At 42.6% G+C, this 22,655-nt stretch overlaps 1 long non-coding RNA gene across 1 annotated transcript in view; it reads left to right on the top strand.

The window, feature by feature from the left end:
- Positions 1-22,655, top strand: part of LOC149136228 (uncharacterized) — a 47,849-nt gene that overhangs the window by 14,912 nt on the left and 10,282 nt on the right. Inside the window, exon 2 of the long non-coding RNA XR_016241678.1 lies at positions 5,744-8,042. This is a non-coding gene — a long non-coding RNA (uncharacterized LOC149136228). The remainder of the gene's footprint in view (positions 1-5,743; positions 8,043-22,655) is intronic.

The raw sequence follows: 22,655 nt of genomic DNA, 5'->3' as shown, positions 1-22,655 counted from the left end.
CGCCGACATGCTAACGATTCTGCCAGCTCACCACCTTAACAGAAGCTGTAATAATGGTTTCAAGTTTTGGCACAAGGCTAGGAATTTCGGAGGAGCGGTTAAGTCGATGTAATCGATCCCAGGACTCAACTGGTACTTAATTTATCTATGATGAAAAGAGGAAATGTAAAGCCAACCTCGGCGGAATTTGAACTCGGAACGTAACGACGGACGAAATACCGCTAAGCATTTCTTCCAACGTGCTGCCGATTCTGCCAGCTCACCGCTTTCAAAGAAGCTGTAATAATCTTTTCAGCTGTAGGCACAAGGCCTGAAATTTTGGGTAGTTATTTCATCGACTCCGAAAGGATGAAAGGCAAAGTCGACCTCGACGGAGTTTGAACTCAGAACGTAACGATGGGCGAAATACCGCTAAGCATTCCGTCCAGCGCGCTAACGGTTCTGCCAGCTCACCGCAATAATAATAATAATAATAATAATAATAATAATAATAATAATAATAATAATCCCTTTTACTATAGGCACAAGGCTTGAAATTTTGGAGAAGGAGACTAGTTGATTACATCGACCCAATGTTCAACTGGTACTTATTTCATCAACCCAGAAAGGATGAAAAGCAAAGTCGACCTCGGCTGAATTTGAACTCAGAACGTAGCGACGGGCAAAATATCACTAAGCCTCTCGTCCAGCGCGCTAACGATTCTGCCAGCTCGCCCTGTACAAAAATGATTATATCAATTTGTGTGAAGGTTTTCCCTGTGGAAGCTAGCTTTGGTGGACTTAGACAGACAACAGTAAAGTGTCCTTTCGTGGACAGAGTGTGGAGAACTATGACCACACAATGATACTTATATACAGCTACGTAAGTTAACTGAACTTTTGGTAGTTGTCTTAGTCATGGACAAAGTACAGTAAACTGCAATCGTATTGTGGTACTTACAGCTAGTTGGACCGGACTGCTAACAATGAAGTGTCTTAGACATGGACATAGTACAGTTTAACTACAACTACATTGTGATATCTACTCACAACTAGGGAGACTAAGCAGTTGACAGTTGAGTATCTTGGACATGGACACGGTGCATTGTGGTATCCATTTACAATTAGTTAGACTGCATTGCTGACAGTTTTGCTTGGAATCCAGTGAACGTGAACTATATCAAACTGTGACACCTATTATAATTATATATATATATAAATAATACAAAATGGGACAAGAACGCAAAACATCCAGACAGTTAAGTGATACAAGAAAGAGACAAAACATCCAGATAGACGATACAAAGAAAACAAGAACAGATCATTCGGAGTTTTCTTTCCTCAGTCGAGATCCAGATTATCCTTGCAATTTCGGCTGGTTATTCTCGATATTGCTGCAATCTGCCCAGCCCCAAGGAAAAACTAAGCTAAGAGCATTAGATTCCTTGGAAGAAAGCAGCGAATGTATACAAAAACAAGGACGGTAAAAAAACGAACAATGTTACACAAATACAATAAAAATAATAACAGGATATAACAACAGATGTCTTTCGACTAAGGACGAATTAAATTAAACTGGCGTATATGGAAATAAAGCCTTACGGCAGGGATAAAAGATTTCACAGGCACATGGAGGAATAACGATGTTGCACGCACTGTTGACAATCGAGTATCGTGGACACTTACAGAATAAAAATGAACACAGGCGTGGGTGTGCGGTAAGAAGCTTGCTTCCCAACCACATGGCCCCGGGTTCAGTCTTACTGTGTGATACTTTGGGCAAGTATCTTCTACTATAGCCTCGGGTCGACCAAAGCCTTGTGAGTAGATTTAGTAGATGGAAACTGAAAGCAGCCCGTCGTGAGTGTATGTGTGTGTATGTGTATGTGTGTGCGTGCGTGTATATATATATGTCTTTGTGTCTATGTTTGTTCCCCACCACCGCTTGACAACCGGTGTTGGTATACTCTTTACTCTTTTACTTGTTTCAATCATTTGACTGCGGCCATGCTGGAGCACCGCTTTTAGTCGAGCAAATCGACCCCAGGACTTATTCTTTGTAAGCCTAGTACTTATTCTATCAGTCTCTTTTTGCCGAACTGCTAGGTTTCGGGGACGTAAACACACCAGCATCGGTTGTCAAACGATGGTGGGGGGACAAACAGACACACAAACACACATACATACATATAATATACATATATACGACGGGCTTCTTTCAGTTTCCGTCTACCAAATCTACTCACAAGGCTTTGGTCGGCCCGAGGCTATAGTAGAAGACACTTGCCCAAGGTGCCACGCAGTGGGACTGAACCCGGAACCATGTGGTTGGTAAGCAAGCTACTTACCAGACAGCCACTCCTGCGCCTATGTTTACGTCCCCGTAAATTAGCGGTTCGGCAAAAAGAAACCGATAGAATAAATACCAGGCTTTAAAAAAAAAAAGCCCAAAACGAATAAGTAATGGGGTCGTTTCATTCGACTAAAAGGTCAAGGCGGTGCCCCAGCATGGTCGCAGTCTAATGAATGAAACGTGTAAAAGATAAAAAATTATACTACATTGTGTGACCCCCGCCCCATCACATACAGCTCGTTGTACTTGACTGTTGTAAGTTAAGTGTGTTAGCTTGGCCCGCTACATTTTTCTGCGGGACGGATGCGAACTCTGAGGCCGTAATGGGTTGTTGTCTATCTACGTATCCACAGACCATTGTACTCTCCTCCCACTTCGTTTCCACCACCCCGTACCACTCGCTGTGTAACATGTCATGTAATTTAGAAGTAAACAATTAGTTCCATCCTGTTTCAGACGTAAAAAAGTCGTTCATTCATTTAATGAAAGAAAGGAAGAGCTAAATTATGGTGGTTTTTGTGGCGGTGAGGGAGGGGGGAGGGGAGGGGAGGGATGTATGGGAGGATGCGGAGGAGAGGGAAGGGTTCGTAGAGAGTGAGAGAAACAAAAGCAACCACCACACCACCGCCACCACCACCACCACCACTACCGTCATTACTACTACTACTACTACTACTACTACTACTACTACTACTACTACTACTACTACTACTACTACTACTATTGCCAATGCCATCACCACCGCTAAATCACCACCACCGCCACTACCAATACCACCACCAAATCTTCCTCCGCCACCACCGCCGCCTCCACCATCACCACTACTATTATTACTGCTGCTGCTTGTAAGAATATTCTTGATGTCTGTCTGGAGGAAGCTGCCGTTTACCATTGCATGTCATTAACGGTGCAAGTAACGCTAAGAGTAAAGCGTTCACATCCTGTGTGGAGTTGGTGAGAGTTTGACAGTTTAATGTCACTATAAACAGGCAACATAGTGGCAGAAGCGAGGCGACGATGACGACGGCGATGGTGGTGGTAAATGGTGGGGTTGGGTCACGGGTGCTAAGGACAGTTGTCCGTAGCTGATTGACTTAACCGACTTTTGAAATTGTAAACTGTTTCATGCCCCACAAACTGCTGTCTCCGGACCCACTCTCGTCTTCCCCCAGCAATTTACAGGGAATTGACACGCTCAGGATGAGGAGGAGGAGAGAGAGAGAAAGAGAGGGAGAGAGAACCGACGTTTTACTAGGGTGGAGTCAGGTGTGGGGTTATGTCCTGTTCTAGTTGTGTGGAGGAACTATTTGGATTGTTATTGTTTTGGTAGTTGTTTAGCCACAGGTCAACTGTCATTGAGCAAAAACTAAGATCGAAGGCGTTCTAAGTTTTGTCCGATATTTTTGCATATTTACGAGTAGAACATGGGCCGTAAGAAGTTTGCTTCCCAACCACATAGCTCCAGGTTCAGTCCCACTGCGTGACACTGTGGGTAAGCGTCAGCCTCGGGCTGACCAAAACATTGTTAGCGGATTTGGTAGAAGGAAACTGAAAGAAGCCTGTCGAATACATACATACATACATACATATATATATATATATATATATATATATATATATATATATATATATTATATATAACGTTGACCACTAACGTCATATTTTGGGACGGTCATTTTTTTTGCCAAATGAACACATAATATATATTCGTTCTTCACTTTAGCTTTATTATTATTATTATTTTAGCTTCCTTTGTCTGAAATCTTTTGTTGCACCTCCTGTGACCTCTTCAGTGACTCTCCATACCATGTGTCTCATCCTGTTCTGTTTAGTCCATTCTCATATATATATATATATATATATATATATATATATATATATATATATAGACTTGTCATTCATGCTGTGGTTAGTTTAGTAATTCATTTGCTCATCTCAACATAGAGGAGTGTGGTGAGAGTGGGAAGTGAAACTTAGGGCTGGTTGCAAATGTGGTTGGTTGAGTTTGGTACCCTAGAACAGTTGTCCTCAACAGGGGTCCATATAAGATTTTGTTGTTAAAATTTATGTACAAGAAATTGATTCTATTTCTACAATACACAAAATATTTTAACAATTTAAAAAAAAATTTAGATAATATTTAATTATAAAAATACAATAGGATTCTTTTTAAACATTGAATGGCTATGGGAGTCCAGTAATAACAGAATAGGAATCAAGGAGGTCTTTAGGTAAAAAAAAAAAGTGGCTGAGGATCACTGTCCTAGAAGGTAGAATGTCACACTTGAGGTGGTGCACTATCTGGTTGTGCTGTACAGTCATTAGTAATATAAACATGGTGGGGAAGCAGTTGGTGGTAGGTACAGCTGAGATAAATTATGGTTGTTTGTCAATAGAGGTGCTTGGCTTAGTGGTTATGGTGTTGGATTCAATTTTGGCTCCATAGAGCATTCTGTTACGAGCATTTGAATGAGGTTTCCAGGTTTCGTCATAGAGAGAGCATTCTTCTCTATGAAACCTGGCCCATTAAGAAGGTGGTTCTTGATGGCCTTGATGGTATATATGCCAAGCTGATGGTATGTATACCAAGAGGTGTGTGCCTTAGTGGTTAGGGTGTTGGACTCATGATCATAAGATTGTGGTTTCGATTCCTGGACTGGGCGATGCGTTGTGTTCTTGAGCAAAACACTTCGTTTCACATTGCTCCAATCCACTCAGCTGGTAAAAATGAATAATTCTGTGATGGACCAGTGTCCCACTCAGCGATGAAGATATACACTAGAGAAATGGGGAATCCGGCCCTATTTTCCTTACAGAGTAATGTGGACCAACCATCAGTGGTGTTGTGTAGGTGGACCAACCATCAGTGGTGTTGTGTAGGTGGACTGTACAGGGTAGACACATTATAAACATATGTTTGCTGTTATCAGAGGTGTATTATATTTAAGGAAGAGGGTGGCTAATTTGGTTATTGCATTGGGTGGCCAACCCATGCTATACGTCACTGTGGTGTGCAATGAATTACAATGAATTACAATGACATGGGATAGTAAAGGATGGTTTTTATAGTAGTAGAACAAATGTGCAGTTAGACTAATGTCTGATAATTATTGATAATTTCTATAATTTTAGATGATTACTTTTGTTAATTATCACCATCCGACAAATCTATTTACGAAAAGACAGCACCACCTGTAAAATAATAAATTTGACTTGTGTCAATTGTAGTTAAATTGGTTAAATATAAACATCACATTGACTATGATTTTCCTTTTTAGACATTAGTATTTAAACTAAGCTCTTCCCAGGGATTGTCAACAATATGACGTATTTATATATATATTATACCGTACTTTTTGTGATTAACAACTGAATCCTTTTGTTATACTCTGCTTTGTTTCATTTCTGTAGGTTCACCAATCAAAACTTAATTGAATAAATCTTTCACACTTGGCACCATTTTACCTGAAGGAATATACAGTCACATTTATAGCCATGGATTCAGAAAACATTATAACTCTTCATCTTACACCTGTCAATCATACTACTATGAGCAATATGTCAATTGCCTGGCTTCAGGCCAACACCAATGTCTCACAGACTTTAATCCCCAAAACGACAACAACAACAACGACGAGTCACAAAGAATTGATCACAAATCTTGATCTAATTTGGATTATACCAGTCTTAATCCTAATTGTGATCATTCTGTTTGGATTAGCTTTACTTCTATTCTATTGCATTCGAACAACAGAATTGTTGCTGCTAAGTTCGTGCAAACACTGCCATTGCTGTTGTACTGGGCGGCCTTGCCGTAATAAATGTACCAAGACCACTTATAAGCTACGAGATGAAAGACGGAAGTTAACAGAGCATGACTCCAACATAATCTATATGAAAGGTAAATGATGTTAGTTACTATATTTATTTCATAACCACAGATGCTTTGTCCATGCTGTGGCTAGAGTTATTACTGTTGTTGTTATTATTATTGTTAGAAGGTAGCAAGCTGCCAGAATTGTTTGCACATTGGAGAAAATGCTTAATAGCATTTCCGCTCTCTCTTTTCATTCTGAGTTCAAATCCTACTGATGTCAACTTTGTTTTTCACCCCAATGGGAGGGGGTCAATAAAATAAGCCCCAGTTGAGCATTGGGGCCATTGTAATCAACTAGCTCTTCCTCACAAATTTTCAGGCCTTTGCCTATAGTAGAAAGAATTATAATTGTTTGTGGTGGTCAGCTGATAGAATCGTTAGCATGCTGGACAAAATGCTTAACAGCATTTCTTCTGGCTTTACGTTTTGGGTTCAAATCTTGCTGAAGTCAACTTTGCCTTTCATTCTTTCAGGGTTGATAAAATAAGTACCTGTTGAGCACCGGGGTTGATATAATTAACTTACCCACTTCCTTAAAATTGCCAAAATTTAAAGCTTATTATTATTGTTGTTAGAGCAATGGATTTTCAAAATCATTCAGTATTTTGCAGCATTTAGTTTGGCTATTTATGCTCTGAGTTCAAATCCTAGCATGGTCAATTTTGCTTTTCATCTCTCCATAGTCCATAAAATAAAGTACCAGTTAAATACTGGGGGTTGATGGTATTGACTAATACCCTCTCCTCAAAACTGTTGGCTTTGTATCTAAACCAGAAGCCATTATTATCGTTGTTAGGATAATAAATTGACAGAATCATTAAAGTGTTGGATAAAATGCCTTGTGATATTTGCACTGGATTTTTATGTTCTGAGTTCAAATCCCACCAAGGTCCACCTGGGTCAATAAAGCAAAGTAACAGCTTAGTATTCAAGCCAATTTAATTGATTAATCCTCGTTCCCCAAACTTGTGAACTTGTCCCTATTTCAGAGGCAATTATTATTATTATTGTTTAGCTCTAGGTTAGCTATGATCAAACAGACTGAAGGATCAAAACAGTTCTATCCATAAACATCTTGATCCTATCTTCCCTATCATTATAAAACGTGTTTTTTTTTTTGAAGACAAGGTATGCTAGAAACTGCATCCAAATCTCCATCAAATGTTCACTTAGCTGTCATAAAAAGGGGTTCCTTATAAAAAGGCCAAAATGGTGGTCCTCCAAAGGATCTCTGGTGTAACATTACTCAATGGTGAGTAGTTTAGGGATCGGGAAGTCTTTCCTGCTCAGACTTCAACTCCTCTGCATTGAGAAGTCACAGCCCCATTACTATGGACATGTGATTAGAACGTCACAGGATGAATATTATAACACGGCACTTGTAAACTACATTTTTACATAGACAGTAGTCTCCAAGAGAGCATAGTTAGGAAACCCAACAATTGCAAGTTTTCCTACCTGCTCCATGGTTGAGGCTTACTGCTAGTGAGGTTGAGATCCATTGGTTCATTGTTAGTGGGAGAGAAGCTAAAGTGCAAACTGTGTTACTATTGGATTGGGAGGTGGTATTGCAGCTAGCATTTGTTGTTGCATAGGTAGGATTGTGGGATGATGGCTTGAGTTTGGTATTATTTGATTGAGTGGGGTTACTAAGGGTTGTGTTATTGCTAATATGTGGGTTAATTTGGGGTGCAGTGTGAGAGTTTAGGTGTTCCAAGGATTGGTGTTGGAGCTTGCATTTGTTTGTGATGGTAATTATGGATCTCAGATTAGGTGTGGTACTCTCTCTTTTACTCTCTCTCTCTCTCTTTTACTTGTTTCAGTCATTTAACTGTGGGCATGCTGGAGCACCACCTTTAGTTGAGCAAATCGACCCCAGGACTTATTCTTTGGAAGCCTAGTACTTATTCTATCGGTCTCTTTTTGCCGAACCACTAAGTTACGGGGACGTAAACACACCAGCATCGGTTGTCAAGCGATGTTGGGGGGGGGGTACAAACACAGACACACACATACATATATATATATATACATATATACGACGGGCTTCTTTCAGTTTCCATCTACCAAATCCACCCACAAGGCTTTGGTCGGCCCGAGGCTATAGTAGAAGACACTTGCTCAAGGTGCCACACAGTGGGACTGAATCCGGAACTATGTGGTTGATAAGCAAGCTACTTACCACACAGCCACTCCTGAGATCTTCACAGATGATTTGTTAAAGATGGAATAGTATTTATGCTGTGAGGAAAAATTAGATTTTAGGATTTTAAAGACGAGTTCAGGTAGAGATTTTAACTTGAAGAGAGAAAGGTGGTGCGAACTAGCATCACTTCCTGGCCTTAGAATGTTTACAGTGTGTGGGTTGATTAGGAGGGGGTGTTGTTGTTACTGTTGTTATAGGCTCAGGCTGGCCAGTGGGGTGGCTGAGGGTGATGTGTGTAGGGTATTTTTGAGAGTTGTTGGGTTGGTGTAGAGTGGAAGTAGTGTCTGTAGATTCAGGGTTAGTATTGGGAAAGAGATGTGCTATTTTAGTTTGTGTGTGTGTGTGTGTGTGTGTGTGTGTGTCTGTGTGTGTGTGTGTGTGTGTGTATTGGTGTCATTGAACAAAATGGAGAAATATAATTGATGCATTGGTAGGAAATAATGATTTCTTTGGGATTAAACCATTTGGCTGCTTCCCTGGAGTTTCTTCAACAGCAAGTCAGTTCATTAGACAAAATAATCAGTTTATTCTGTAGAATGTTGGTTTATTAACTCTAAGAACTAATGTCACTGAGTTATTTACACAGGCGCATCACCATCTCTTTAACTTAGACAATCCTCATCCAGTTTTGACTCCTCCTTTTTCTCATCTCTGAGATTAACTATTACTCCACCATCAATGACTCAGGTTTAACCAGTCACTGCCTAATCAACGTTCTCACTCCAGTTAAGATAGGATCGATGAATCAGTGTCTAAATAAGGAAGCTTAGCCCAGATAAAAAAAAATTATCCATATCTAATCAAGTCAACTCACTCCAGCTGAAATAGGAAAGACCCCAACCAAGATAACATCCCATGTTGACGTTTATATCAAAATAATCTGATTGAAAGTAAAATCATTGCTTTAGCATTGACAGTGAATGTTCCAGAAATAGAATCTTCAGTTTGTATGTCCTGAACATGTTACTCACTTCCTCAAGACTGAATGTAATTAGGATTTCAAAGTTTAATAAGGAAATTAAAGGGTATCAAGAATCTCTGTCAATAGACCCTATTTCAATGATAGAGCCTTTGTGAAAATAATCTCTTATTTTTATCATTTTTTTCCCCCTTCAGTCATTGGACTGTGGTCATGCTGGAGCACTGCCTTGAAGGGTTTAGTCAAGCAAATCAAACCTAAAGCTTATATGTTTTAAGTGTCGTATTTAGTCTGTTGGTCTCTTTTGCCAAACTGCTAAGTTATAGAGATGTAAATAAACCAATACTGGTTGTCAGGCAATACTTGGAGACAAACACACACACACACACACACACACACACACACACACACACATGCATGCACACAAGCATATATATAGGGAGAGAGAGAGAGAAATAGAGAGAGAGAGAGAAAGGGAAAGGGAGAGAGTGGGCTTCCACATAGTTTCAATCTACCAAATTCGTTTATAAAAGCATTGGTTGGCCCAGAGCTCTATAATAGAAGATACTTGCCCAAGGTGCCAAGCAACGGGTCTGAACTAAAAACCACATAGTTGCAAAGTGAGTTCTTTAAACAAAGCTATGCCTGTGCGTATTAGAGAAAAGTTTAAGAAGATACTACTCTTCCATGAGTTATTAGAAATATGTTACAATGTTGGGTAGCCACAGGTGGCAGAACATGAGCTGAGAGATGAGGGTGCACATAGCTATACCCAGCTGAATGTCAAACTATTATCTACTCCTTCTTCCCCAGAAAAGAAAACCTCTAGATTACCATTCCTGCAACATGTTTTCTCCATAGACAATGGTGTAGTTAGATTGTATGCAGCCCAGGGCAGCCCTCGGGTTTGCCCCCCCCCTATCCCTGGGCCCAACAAGCATTTTTAGTTTATATACCAGACTCAGAAGTGCTGCCCCCATAAAAGAGTTGACTGAGACAGACCAACCTTTTGCCACACCCCTAGTTTTAAAAAAAGGCAAAGTTACCTTTTCAAGTCATGTCAATTCATAAGGGCCAATTTTCTGGTTTTCATAGCATATAAATTCCCCACCTGGATGGAACGTCAATGCATCACAGGATTAACCACTAACCACTAAGCCATGTACCTCCACCTGACTTCAGACTTCAACACAAGAACCTGTAGTAGTTTGAGCTAGGCATTAATCACTTCAACTTCATTAATATTTGAAGAACTGTAAAGGCTATATGCACTGCCATTCTTTCTTTGACCATTTTTCCTGCTGCTTAGTCAGAGAGTGAGGAACATGGCCCTTTATTTCACAGAACCTACAAGAGTGGTGGAAGAAAGTGAGGAAGTTATCCTTGAACCAGAAACCAGAAATGAGCCCCACTAAAGGCACCCTAGGGTTAGATGATAGGATTAGACCAGGCAATGTATTCAGTCTACTGTCCAAGAACTCAGAATGCAAAAAGCCGGAGCAACTGCTACAAGATATCATGTCTCAGATTCTAATAATTCTCAACAATATTTCTTCCATAGTAAGATACCTGTGCTTGTCCCTCTGCCATACTTTAGCCTCTCAACACCTAGCATAAAGTCACCTCACCTCTCAAATCCTTTTAATCTAATAGTTAACCCTTTAGCATTTAAACCGGCCATATCTGGCCAAAAGTATTCTGCCTATTCTATGTTGAAACTGACCAGATCTAGTCTTTCACACCAACCCTACAATAACATTTTAAAAATTAACAGCTACCTCATCAAAATCTCATAGCTACAAGATAATGAATGGTTAGTTCAAAACAATGTGGATAAAAAAGCATTAATTATGGCAGAATAATGTGAACACTAAAGGGTTAAGGGTTTTTTTTTCTATTCTTTTCCTATTACTTAGCAACCTTACTTGTGCCAGCAGCACAAAAAACAAGTAACAAAAAGCAACCGAAGCCCTGTAAAGTGGTTGGTGTTTGAAAAGGCATCAAGCCATAGAAATGATGATGATGAGGATGATGATGATGACAGTGACGATGATGATGGCAACGATGACAACGACGACAATGATGGCGATGGTGGTGGCAATGATGGTGGTGATGATGGTGATGATGGTGGTGGTAATGATGGTGGTGATGATGGTGATGATGGTGGTGGTGATGATGGTGGCGGTGATGATGGTGATGATGGTGATGATGACGACAATGTTGATGATGATGATGATGATAATGATGATCTGGACTGGTTCTAAATCATTTTTTTACTCTGAAAAGACAAAAAGGCAAAGTTAACTCTTCAGCCAGATTTGAACTCAGAACACAAAGAGCAAGTACAAATATTACAAAAGGCATTCTGCTCTGCGCTCTAACAACTTTGCCAGGTAAAACCAAAAAGCACGGTTTGTCTGGTGACAGCTTCCAATGATCTTGTGACTGCCAACTTTGCTAAAAATCCAATAATCTATAAGAAACTAATTCCCTGGTGTTTTATTTCCATACTCAGCCTCTTGTGCCAAAAATATAATTTGTGAGCAACAGATGTGAGGTGGACATTAGACTGTAAATGAAATATTCAGAGAAACAGAGATGCCATGGCTGTTGTAGTGTCCTGCTTTGATCAATATCAGTGTTTCATTATCGGTTCTGGGAAGATACTTTTGTAAGATTATCAATTCTTAGAAATGATGAGAATGCCAACTAGAACAATATTTGCTACCACTGCCAGTAACAAAGGGGTAAGAGCAGGAGGAGGAGATGGAGGATAGGACAATGGAAAAAAGGTCAGTCAGTAGAAGGGAGTGGGTTCAAATTTATCAGAGAGTCAGAGAGAGTTAGCTGTGTTGACATCTAGGGCATAAATGCCTCTACCACCATCACCACCACCACCACCACCACCACCACCACCACCACCACCACCACCACTACCACCACCACCACCACCACTACCACCGCCGCCACCACCACCACCACCACCACCATGGAGAAAATCAGAAGCAGAGTAGGTTCAAATTCATCGGACAGCCAGTGATTTATCTGTGCTGATATCTAGGGTACAACTACATCCCCCACCATTACCACCAGCGCCACCATTGCCACTACCACCACCACCGCCACCGCCACCACCACCGCCGTTGCCATCATCATCATCAGTCCTCATCACAATCACCACCACCACAGTCATCATCATCATCATCACCATCATCATCATCATCATCTTCATCAGCATCATCATCATCATCATCGTCGTCATCGTCATCACCGTCATCATCAGTGCCTTCATCACCATCATTATCCCTGTCACCACCACCACCATAACTACAATCACCAATCTATCACAACCACAGTCACTCTGTACTACCCCCACCCCACCCCGTCATACTCCTATTTTTGCTACTATCATTTCTTGTATAGATACTGCCACCATTCCATAATCACATCCAACAGCACCATACCACTGTGAGTAAAATGACCATCATTACTCAGTACCATAAACACAGCACCGACCTTATCCTTACAACCACCATCAACACAACCACAACCACAGCCACTCTAACAATACTCTACCAGTAGCATCATCTTGACTGATAATTCATCATCCCCCCCACCATCCTTCTCCGTACCCTCAGGATACAAGACAACCTTCCACCCACCCACCCACCCACCTAAGCTACCTACCTCCACAACTAAGTTTTCTAGAAAGCCCTGAGTTAATCTGGCACTCTGTCTCTTTCTCTCTCTCTCTCTCTCTTATTCTCACCCACTAGTTTGTTATCTAATTTGTGAAGGTCACTCTTCCAGTGTTGGTCCATGTTTTGGCATCAGAGATGTTGTTAATACCTATTATGCCACCATGTTCCCTCTTCCACACTTCATTTGAATGTCGCGACAGCCAGGTTAAGTGGAAACACTACATAGCCAAAACAGAACTTTCAAGTCAACATTAAAATTGCTTTTAAACACTAAATATTACGCAATAAAGATTGCCCATTAAAGATTACACACTAAATGAAAACACTGAATCAAAAACACTAAATATTAAAATTATGCACATAGGGTCTTCCAGCAGCCACCCTCTTGACCCAGGGCAGCACTACCTCCTCCAGGCACTTGGTGTAAGCCTCTGCGTTGAGTCCTACCAAAGTCTTCAGCTCTACCTCAGTATGTCCCCTTCAATTACTTTTTAAGCACGTTCTCTTCTCTGCCACCCTTGTGAATTCTAGGCCAGAGCCTGATGTGTAATGCAAGATGTTAGTTTCCTTAAAGTTTGGCCTACCAATCCCCATTTGTGCTCCAAGATCTTTTTTCACATGGGAAATCAAAAATCTCAAAGGCCTTTAATATTATTAATTATCATAATACTAAAGACCAATAAAAACAAATGAAGTAACATCATACAGAACCATCATCCTCTTATACACAACACAAAAATTTTACTAACCTTTGACATCACTGAACCTTACACACTCCTCTTTAACTGTTAACAGTGATACAAAATACCATAATCAAATGCCACAACACTCACAAACCTAACACAGAAAATATATATCAACCTCTTTTTTATAAACACCTCTTATGTATACTATATATGGTTGTGATAATATAGGCAATTGATATGCAATTTCAGCAGCACATTTTTCAGTTGTTCTTCAGACTGGAGTAGGTTTTAGGGATAAACCAAACTGAACACTTAGTACATAACTATAACATTATGTCAACTGCCGAAAGATCCTTGAAATGAGAATATATATATATACATACAAACATACATACATATATACATACATACATACATACATACATATCATACATACATACATACATACATGCATACATACATACATACGTACATACATACATACATATATACATATAGACAGGGTGCGGTGAATAAACTGTAGTCTAAATAATGCAGAAATGAAAATAACACTGACATCTCAGTTTAACAGATATATTTACCAAAATTACATAAAAATATCTTGAAATACTAAAGAGTAAATTTATTCAATAAAATCGTCATTGGCTTCAACCACAGCCTCCAGACGACTTCAGAATCTCCTGCAACTCTTCTGAGTGGTCTCCTTGTTTAAGTTGGTGAATACTGCCATAATCATTGCCTTCGGTTCATCTTTGGTGTTACAAGGAGTTTTGTTGGTTTTTCACTCAACTGTACCCCACATATATTAATCAAGGGGATTGCAGTCCTGGGAAGTTAGATGACCAGATGTTAGGGGTGATGTGGTTGTAGAAATTGTCTGAAAGCCATGACTGGGTTCTCCTACTTGTGTGGCATGGTGCTGAGTCCTATTGCCAGACATAGGGTCTTCCAGCAGCCACCCTCTTGACCCATGGCAGCACTACCTCCTCCAGGCACTCGATGTAGACCTCTGTGTTGAGTGTAAAGCTGTCTGGGAAGATGAATGGAGGCATAATATCACCATCACTAGTGATCACACCAAACACCATGATGTTGACTGGATGTTTGATTCAAGTAGTTGTGCAGCAGTGTTTAGAAATTAGTTGCATGATGTCATCTGCATATGAATCTGTAGTGATTGGCCTAGTGATTGTGGTATGAGGGTGTAAATTTATAGTTTTAAAAAGAGTAGGAGAAAGAATGGGTCTCTGTGGTACTCCATTTGGGTAACTGCTGTTCTCAGATTGCATTGTCCTCAAGTTGACACCCAAACACTCTGAAATGTTCATATTGGAGTTTCCAGTGTGAATGCCAAGTAATACAGTGTGTCATTTTCAAATTTCTGGCAGAGTGAATTGCATCATGGTGCTGTTTTCCTCACAGATGGTGCCCAACTGACCCTACTATACTGTGTAGTCGACAAAATCAAAAACAATGTGCATGCACGAAATTAAAAATATAAAATGGCAACAATTTACCCATTGCACCCTGTATGTATACACACCTGAGAGACGGGCATGTTGAATAAAATCATAATTAACTTATTCTCTTGCATTTTCTTTTACCCAAAGCCACCCCCTCGTATATGTACGTATATTATGTCATGAATATCTGACCTCATTCACTAACCCACTCATACAAAATGTACTCAATAACACCTTAAGCAACAAGACAATATGTTGGCTAACATGCTACTTGTCTGGCTGCCAAGCCTATATAATGTATAAGAACAAAACTTCCAGAAACCAGTAGTTACCCAAATGGAGTACAGGAGGGGCCCATCCTTTCTCCTATGCTTTTTAAAACTACATATTTATACCATCATACCACAATCACTACAGACAGATTCATATGTAGATGACATCATGCTTACATCCTAGGTCTAATTTCTAAACACTGCTGTACAACTACTTGAATCCTACTTACCTAAGAAAAAAATGGCTCCACAACAAAAAAATTGAAAGTGGTTCTTACAAAATTCCCTATCTACTTTATACCAACAACATCAGGGAATATCAACTACTACCAACCAACCAACCAACCAACCAAACAACTAGTCAACCAACTAACCAACTAACATATTCAACATCATAAACACACTATACACAGAGAAGATGAAAACAGTAGAATTACATACATTTACAAGATTCACAACATACATAATAAAGAAAGCAAAATAATGCACAAGCATATTCAGAACAATCATAGGTACTATGCTTGGCAGATTCTGGGTATCGCTGCCCGTAACACACAGGAGAGAAAGTAAATAAATACAGGGGCCTGACTGGCCATTATCAGTTTGTGCTAGTTACCATTGAGGCCTCAAGGGTCCTTAGACTCTGTCTGTTTTCCTCCATGAAATAATGGTGGCCTGTCTGAGAAATGAACATTGTAAAGTAAAGTGGTGCAGTGAATGTTACTGGCCATTCTCTGTGGCAATGCCATCATGATCATGACCAGATCATGCCATTTGTTCTGGGGTGTGCAGCCCATTGCTCCCTCCCCTCCATCTTCTGCTGCTCAATTCTCCCCAGCATCTTTTTTCTTCTTTTTCTGTTTCTTTGTTTCCTTGTAAATCTTACTCATTTTACATTCTACTACCTTAAGGAAGGGAACGGCACATTGGACATAGAATTCAAAATGGCTTATGCCTGAAAAAAATAGATGGGATGTTCACAGTTGGAATGTCACAGGTTAGTCTGGTACATATTGGAATGTCACATGTACATAGGTTAGTCTGGTATATATTGGAATGTCACATGTACATAGGTTAGTCTGGTACATAGGCTGACTTGGTACTAAACAACAATAACACTATTTCTTCCACTCAAGCCAGACAAATGTTAAAAATACTTAGAACAACCCCCTATCCCAAACACTGTGTTAGGATGCATGCCGCCAACGATAAGTGCAAAAGAGCAGGAACTATCCTGCTCCGGCTAGGTCAACCTTAGCCTACTCTGCAGTGGCCAACTCCAGAATTATTGCTTATAAAGGAACAAACTGGACAGTGGGGAGAGTGCATGTGCCCTGACCATCATACTGCATCTTACACAATGCATTATTGAAGTTTGAATATGCAACTATAAAGGAAACCTGATATCACTGGAAAAGTTCAGCTGTAGGTAGCGTTTCATTATTTGGATGATGACACGTCATTTCAAAGGTCGAACAACTTCTCCCAAAGAGTCGTTTTAAACAATGGTTTAAAATTTTGACACAAGACCAGCAGTTTTTGTGTGTGTGTGTGTGTGGGGGGGAGGTTAAGTTGACTAAATTGACCCCCAGCGCTCAAATGATACTTATTTTATTGACCCCGAAAGGATGAAAGGCTAAGTCAACCTCGGTGGAATTTGAAATCAGAAATGTTGTTAAGCATTTTCCCTGGTGTGCTAACCACTCTGCCATCTCACTGCTTTTGTGGCTACACAATAATAACAAATTTGCTGCTATCATTAACAACAACAACAATGATACTAGAGGGTGCCGAAAAGTTCCTGGCTTTAAGGGTATCGCGAAAGGCCTGGCTGGAGGCCCAACCTTCCAAGTTCTTTTACAGGGCTTAGAAAAACTGAAGGACTGCTGCAATAAGTGTGTGAGTCTGAGAGGGGAATTTGTTGAATAAAATCATAATTAACTGATCCCTCTGCACTTTCTTTTACCCAAAGCACCCCTCGTATCAGTGTCACTTTAACCACTGCTAACACCATTCCTATACTCATTGCCAACGTCACCACTATCATATCTTTCACCACCACCAACAACAACAACAACAGCAACAACAAAAACAACAACAACACCATTACCACCAACAATGCAACAACAACAACAGCAGCAGCAGCAACAACGACTCCACTGCTGCCTCCACCACCGCTGCCACCACCACCACCGCCACCACCACCACCACCACCACCACCACTACCACCAATAACAACAACAACAACACCACTACTACCACAAACATTACAACAACAACAGCACTACATTCATCATCATCACCACCAATACTGTCTTCATCTTTACCATCATTATACCCTGGCCTTCTACTGCTAATTACAGTTGCCATTGGAAACTACTTAATTCTATTTTCCTGTTTGGCTCTTTGAAAAAGCTATTTCCTCTCTTGTGGTTGCTCTAACTATACACCCATATTTTTCACGTGCGTATATACGTGCACGTACACACACACACACACACACATACACACTCCCCCCCCACCACCACCACCGCATTACTAAGCAGATAATCATGTGGGAATTGACAGTGCCCTGGGAAGAACACATGGAGGAGGCTCATGAGAAAAATATTGCCAAATATGAAATGCCGGTAGAGCAAGTAGTGTAGAAATCAAGGGTGGTGGGCATGCCAGTTGAAGTACCCTATTTTCTGGCTTACAAGTCTATGTAATACATTCTATAAACATGTAGTGTAAACATGCTTGGCAGATCAGCTCAAGAGAGGACTTCATGTGTTTAGGACTTTGTCTTGTCAGGTGATTTTCAGCAGCTTTCTCAGGCAGTTCATGTGGAAGTGGTTTAGCTTTTTGGCATGGCTTTCGTAAACTGCCCAAGTCTCACAAGCTTACTGTAACATAAACAGTACAAATGCTTGGTACACCTTCAGCTTGGTGGTCAGGCTACTTAATGCCTCTCCACTTCCACACAGATTCATGTAGCTGCCTGAATGCTGAGCTTCCCTTGGTGATATTCTATCTCTCTCTGTTTTACTCTTTTACTTGTTTCAGTCATTTGACTGTGGCCATGCTGGAGCACCGCCTTTAGTCGAGCAAATCAACCCCAGGAATTATTCTTTGTAAGCCTAGTACTTATTCCATTGGTTTCTTTTGCCAGACCGCTAAGTTACGGGGACGTAAACACAACAGTATCAGTTGTCAAGCGAATTTGGGGGGACAAACATACACACACACACACACACACACACACATATATATATATATTTATATGCATATATATGACGGGCTTCTTTCAGTTTCCGTCTACCAAATCCACTCACAGGGCTTTGGTTGGTCCGAGGCTATAGTAGAAGACACTTGCCCAAGATGCTACGTAGGGGTCGATTTGCTTGACTAAAAGGTGGTGCTCCAGCTTAGCCGCAGTCAAGTGACTGAAACAACTAAAGGAGTAAAGAGTATATATACATGCGCACGCGCGCGCGTGTGTGTGTGTATGCATGTTTGTGTGTGTGTGTAGCCATTTAGAATTTCTGATCTTGATCTACAAATATTCACACTGATCATCAATGATGTTGATCTCAACACTGCTGAGGTCAAAAGCAGGGCAAAGGTCAAGGTCGGTGACCCTCTTTTGATTAACAGGCTTTCACACATGCAGCTGTAGTTGTGTGTGGGGGTGATATAAAAATGCACACATACATACATAACTCCGTGTGTGTGTGTGTGTGTGTGTGTGTGTGTGTGTGTGTATGTGTGTGTGTGTGTGTGTGTGTGTGTGTGTGTGTGTGTGTGTGTGTGTGTGATATCAGTAAGGGTGGCATTAAGCACCCACTCATTTAGTTGTGTACAGTTTATCTTATCAAACCAGAACATCTTGTATGAGGTATTAATTACTATCGTCATTGGTTGTGGTGCCACCCACACAATCATTAAACCAACCCATTCCTACAGCTCTGTCTGTCTGTCAGTCTCTCTCTCTCTCTCTCTCTCTGTTTATCTATCTACCTGCTTATCCAGCCATCTACCTATCCCTCTATCTATCTATCTATCTATCTATCTATCTATCTATCTATCTGTCTGTCTGTCTGTCTGTCTGCCTGTCTGCCTGTCTGTCTGTCTGCCTGCCTGCCTGCCTGCCTGCCTGCCTGCCTGCCTGCCTGCCTATCTATCCATCTATCTATCTATCTATCTATCTATCTATCTATCTATCTATCTATCTATCTATCTATCTATCTATCTATCTATCTATCTATCTATCTCTTGAACCGCGGGCCCTAAAGTCCATGTTTGGCGGACAGTTTAACATTTATTTTTCTCCCTGTCTGCCGAGGATGGGCGGTAGTGGCACGGCGGTTCTTTTTCGCAAGAGTCTGGATCTCCAAGTAAAGACGATATTTACGGACCCGGAGGGTAGGCTGGTTGTCCTAGATGTGGACGGCAGCGATGGAGGCGCTTTTCGGTTGCTGGCAGTTTATGTGCCTCCTCTAACAGGTCGGTCAGACTTCTTTCGACGTCTAGAAGTATTCCTGGGAACGTCTCGTCCCTTACTTTTAGTGGGGGATTGGAATGCTACCTTGACACGCATCTAGACTACGTGGGGAGTGACAAAACTAGAAGGGGATGCAAAGGCCTCATAGACCTGCTCAGACGCTTCCAGTTGTCTGACAGGTACCGACTCGACCACCCAAATGTGCCAACGTGGACTTAGAGCAACCGCATTGGGTCGTCGAGATCGTATCTAGATAGGATAGTGTGTAGGACAAGAGATAGAGATAGTTTAGGATGTCCACAGTTCCACATAGTCAGCTACACAGATCACAAACTTGTGACGTGTACGCTAGACTTAGATAAGGCACATAGGCAGGGTCCCGGTTACTGGAAACTAAACGCGTCTTTCCCGTCGAGACAGGTTTTCAGAGACCGGATTAGCACGTTAGTAAAGAGGGCTTTGACGGGAGCCATCGTCAACAACAAATGGTGGTTTGCCCTCAAGAGAGCAGTAAGGGCGGAAGCAATAAGGTATAGCAGGGCACTAGCTGTAGAGAGGAACAGAGTAGAGGGGGAGCTAGTGATAAAGTTAGAAGAGGCATTGCGAAGTGGCATCGCATCCGACGTTTTAGCGGCGAGGTTGGCCCTCGACCAACACTTCAATGCTAAACACGAAGGGTGTGCTGTCAGGGCAAGGATGCGTGCTCTGAGGAATGAAGGTGTTGGAGCCGCACGAGAGGCCCGGGTGGCGGAGGCGCAGCGGGGTAACAGAGCCACCATCCGGTCTCTGGTAGACGAACAGGGGCGCGAATTGCTCGAGCCGAGCAAGATGTGTGAGGCGTTTCAGCGGCATTTTGCCCGACTGTTCGGGAAGAGTGGCGAGCGAGAAGGCAGGGTGGACTTTAGTGCCTACCTGCACAGCTTGCCACGACTCTCGGCAAGAGAGGCGGAGTGCTGCGAAGGGGTCATCACGGCGGAGGAGGTGAGGGACGCGATGGCGGGTTGCTCGACGGACAAATCTCCGGGTTTGGATGGTCTGCCCTACGAGCTTTACAACTGTATGCCAGACTTGTTTGGAGAAGTCTTGGCGGCCGTGTACTGCAACTGGCAGCAGAACGGGAGCATTCCCGGTTTTGTGAGCCGAGGAGCGGTAACGCTGCTGAAGAAAGATCCAAACAAGGGGGACGCCATAGATAACTTTAGGCCCATCACTCTGCTCAATGCAGACATGAAAATTTTGGCCAAGGTGTTAGCCAAGCGGTTGGCGCTTGTCATCGAGAAACTGGTCGGCACGGAGCAGACGTGCGCCGTGCCGGGCCGGAGCATCCATGACAACCTCCATCTGATGCGCTACATCATAGAGAGGGTAGTTAAGGAACCTGGCATGGGTGGGGCCCTGATCAATTTGGATCAGTCCAAAGCTTTCGATAGGGTAGACCATCGATACTTGGAGGCCGTCCTCGAAGCGGCCGGCTTCGGTCCCGTTTTCCGCGGCTGGATGGCTGCCTTGTACACAGGCATCCGTTCGGTTGTTCGCGTCAATGGACGTCTATCGGGACCCTTCGACATTACACGTTCGGTTCGTCAGGGATGCCCCCTGTCGCCGCTCCTGTACGTATTGACTCTCGAGCCACTACTGCGGAAGCTGGCGACGCTGAGGGGCATCCCGCGAGAACTGGGGTGCGGGACGAGCGTGTCGGCATACGCGGACGACGTCACCGTCATAGAGTCTAGCCACGAGCACATCGAGCTTGTCGGCGAGACGCTGAAAGACTACGAAGCGGTGACGGGAGCGAAAATCAACCGGGATAAGTCGGTGGGTTTGCTGCTCGGCACCTGGAGGAGCAAGCCCATACCGTCCGGCAGCGCCTCAGTAGTGGGACGCTGGACGGACGGTCCGGTCAAGTTGCTCGGAGTCTGGTTCGGTCCGGACCTGCAAACGGAGAAGAACTGGGACGAGATAACGAGTAGGGTGGCCACTCTCTGCCGGCAATGGTCCGAGAGGAAGCTGTCCCTAAAAGGTCGGGCGGAGGTGGCGAACGCGTACATCGCGTCCGTCATCGAATACCGCCTGACCGTCGTGCCTTGTCCCGATCGCGACATCACCGAAATGGAGCGCATCCTCTTCCGCTTTTTGTGGAAAGGAAGCGTTCCGATGGTGAGGCGATCCGTTTGTTGCCAACACCCGCTGAAAGAAGGGCTGGGCATGCCGTGGTTGATGATGCGCAGACATGCGCTGAGACTGCGACATCTCCGGCTCTACGTAGACGACGGTGAGCAGGTGTGGTCGCCGTTTGTGCGACGCGCTTTCCCGCAGCTCATCTCCATAACCGAGCTGCAATCGTGGATCAAAAAGAGGCCGAGGAATGGCGAATGGCACCGTGAGTGTCGCGTTGCTCTGCAACAACTTTGCCGTCCCGGGTCGACCTTGAGCGGCTGCATCACAACGAAGTCATTCTATAGGGGATTAGTGGAGGGCAGGTACGACGACGATCTCGGGGCGAACCTGGGCGTCGACGAGGAATACCTGACCCGCCTGTTCAGGACGACTTTCGGGCCGGGACCTATGGACAACTTCCAGAGATCCCTGGCCTGGCAGTGTTACCGAGAGGCGCTACCCGTTCGGGATAAGCTCTATAGACACGGCTCGCGAAATGCGGGGCCGACCTGCCCGAGATGCGGTCAGAGCGATGAAACCGTTCTGCACGCACTCG

The sequence above is a fragment of the Octopus bimaculoides genome, chromosome 4, assembly GCF_046866305.1.
Source record: "Octopus bimaculoides isolate indiv1 chromosome 4, ASM4686630v1, whole genome shotgun sequence".
Classification (NCBI taxonomy): Eukaryota; Metazoa; Mollusca; class Cephalopoda; order Octopoda; family Octopodidae; genus Octopus; species Octopus bimaculoides.
Note: the sequence above shows the minus strand (reverse complement) of the source record. Positions and strands in the feature narration are given on the sequence as shown.